We start from the raw sequence: 3,357 nt of genomic DNA, 5'->3' as shown, positions 1-3,357 counted from the left end.
GAGAAACTCCTTCTCTGGAAAGGATCCATTCTTGGCAACGGATATCTTGCCTTCGGGTCTGTGATAGAAGGTGTACCCAACAGTTTCCTTTGGGTATCCTATGAAGACACACTTCTCCGATTTGGTTTCGAGCTTATCAGGTTGAAGTTTTTTCACATAAGCATCGCACCCCAAACTTTAAGAAACGACAGCTTGGGTTTCTTGCCAAACCACAATTCATATGGTGTCATCTCAACGGATTTTGATGGTGTCCTATTTAACGTGAATGCAACTGTCTCTAAAGCATAACCTCAAAACGATAGAGGTAAATCAGTAAGAGACATCATAGATCACACCATATCCAATAAAGAATGGTTACGACGTTCGGACACACCATTACTCCATGGTGTTCCAGGTGGTGTGAGTTGTGAAACTATTCCACATTGTTTCAAATGAAGACCAAACTCGTAGCTCAAATATTCGCCTCCATGATAAGATTGTAGAAACTTTATTTTCTTGTTACGATGATTTTCCACTTCACTCTGAAATTCTTTGAACTTTCCAAATGTTTCAGACTTATGTTTCATTAAATAGATATATCCATATCTGCTCAAATCATCTATGAAGGTTAGAAAATAATGATACCCGCCACGAGCCTCAACAATCATTGGACGACATACATCGGTATGTATCATTTCCAATAATTCAGTAGCTCGTTCCATTCTTCCGGAGAATGGAGTTTTAGTCATCTTGCCCATGAGGCATGGTTCGCAAGCACCAAGTGATTCATAATCAAGTGATTCCAAAAGTCCATCAGCATGGAGTTTCTCTATGCGCTTTACACCAATATGACCCAAACGGCAGTGCCACAAGTATGTCACACTGTCATTATCAACTTTGCATCTTTTGGTATCAATATTATGAATATGTGTATCACTACGATCGCAATTCAATAAACCATCAACATTGGGTGTATGACCATAGAAGGTTTTATTCATGTAAATAGAATAAGAATTATTCTCTGTCTTAAATGAATAACCGCATTGCAATAAACATGATCTAATCATATTCATGCTTTAACGCAAACACCAAATAACATTTATTTAGGTTCAACTCTAATCCCGAAAGTATAGGGGGTGTGCGATGATGATCATATCAATCTTGGAGCCACTTCCAACATACATCGTCACTTCACCCTCAACTAGTCTCTATTTATTCTCCAACTCCTATTTCGAGTTACTAATCTTAGCAACTGAACAAGTATCAAATATCCAAGGGTTACTATGAGCACTAGTAAGGTACACATCAATAACATGTATATCAAATATACATTTGTTCACTTTGCCATCCTTCTTATCCAGCAAATATTTGGGGTAACTCCGCTTCCAGTGACCATTTCCTTTGTAGTAGAAGCACTTAGTTTCAGACTTAGGTCCAACTTTGGGCTTCTTCACGGGAGTGACAACATGCTTGCCTTTCTTCTTTAAGTTACGTTTCTTTCCCTTTGCCCTTTTCTTGAAACTAGTGATCTTGTTTAATCATCAACACTTGATGCTTTTTCTTGATGTCTACCTTCGTTGATTTCAGCATCACAAAGACCTCAGGAATCGCTTTTGTCATGCCTTGCATATTATAGTTCATCGCCAAGTTCCAGTAACTTGGTGATGGTGACTAGAGAACTCTGTCAATCACTATCTTATCTGGAAGATTAACTTCCACTTGATTCAAGCGATTGTAGTACCCAGACATTCTGAGCACATGCTCACTAGCTGAGCTATTCTCCTCCATCCTTTTAGGCGAAGTACTCGTCAGAGGTCTCATACCTCTCGACACGGGCATGAGTCTGAAATACCAATTTTAGCGCTTGGAACATCTCGTATGCTCCGTGGCGTTTCAAAATGTTTTTGAAGTCCCGGTTCTAAGCCGTAAAGCATGGTGCACTAAACTATCAAGTAGTCATCATATTGAGCTAGCCAAATATTCATAATGTCTGCATCTGCTCCTGCAATAGGTCTATCACCTAGCGGTGCATCAAGGACATAATTCTTCTATGCAACAATAAGGATAATCTCAGATCACGGACCCAATCCGCATCATTGCTACTATCATCTTTCAACTTAGTTTTCTCCAGGAACATATCAAAAACATAGAAAGCTACAACGCGAGCTATTGATCTACAACATAATTTGCAAATATTACCAGGACTAAGTTCATGATAAATTAAAGTTTAATTAATCATATTACTTAAAGAACTCCCACTTATATAGACATCCCTCTAGTCATCTAAATGACCACGTGATCCATATCAACTAAACCATGTCCAATCATCACGTGAGATGGAGTAGTTTTCAATGGTGAACATCTCTATATTGATCATATCTACTATATGATTCACGTTCGACCTTTCGGTCTCAGTGTTCCGAGGCCATATCTACATATGCTAGGCTCGTCAAGTTTAACCCGAGTATTCTACACGTGCAAAACTTTCTTGCACCCGTTGTATGTGAACGTAGAGCTTATCACACCCGATCATCACGTGGTGTCTCAGCACGACGAACTGTAGCAATGGTGCATACTCAGGGAGAACACTTATACCTTGAAATTTACTGAGGGATCATCTTATAATGCTACCGCCGTACTAAGAAAAATAAGATGCATAAAAGATAAACATCACATGCAATCAAAATATGTGACATGATATGGCCATCATCATCTTGTGCCTTTGATCTCCATCTCCAAAGCATCGTCCTTATCTCCATCGTCACCGGCTTGACACCTTGATCTCAATCGAAGCATCGTTGCGTCTCGCCAACTATTGCTACTACGACTATCGCTACCGCTTAGTGATATAGTAAAGCAATTACATGGCGATTGCATTTCATACAATAAAGCGACAACCATATGACTCCTTCCAGTTGCCGATAACTCTGTTACAAAACATGATCATCTTATACAACAATTTATATCACATCATGTCTTGACCATATCACATCACAACAAGCCCTGCAAAAACAAGTTAGAAGTCCTCTACTTTGTTGTTGCAAGTTTTACATGGCTGCTACGGGCTTCTAGCAAGAACTGTTCTTACCTACGCATCAAAACCACAATGATTTTTTGTCAAGTGTGCTGTTTTAACCTTCAACAAGGACCGGCCGTAGTCAAACTCAATTGAACTAAAGTTGGAGAAACAGACATCCGCCAGCCACCTGTGTGCTTAGCACGTCGGTAGAACTAGTCTCAGGAATGCGGTCATGTAATGTCGGTCTGGGCCACTTCATCCAACAATACTGCCGAATCAAAGTAAGACATTGGTGGTAAGCAGTATGACTATTATCACCCACCACACTTTGTGTTCAACTCGTGCATATCATCTACGCA

The sequence above is a fragment of the Triticum dicoccoides genome, chromosome 3B (assembly GCF_002162155.2).
Source record: "Triticum dicoccoides isolate Atlit2015 ecotype Zavitan chromosome 3B, WEW_v2.0, whole genome shotgun sequence".
In the NCBI taxonomy this organism is placed as follows: Eukaryota; Viridiplantae; Streptophyta; class Magnoliopsida; order Poales; family Poaceae; genus Triticum; species Triticum dicoccoides.
The sequence above is the reverse complement of the archived record's forward strand: the minus strand, read 5'-3'. Positions refer to the sequence as shown.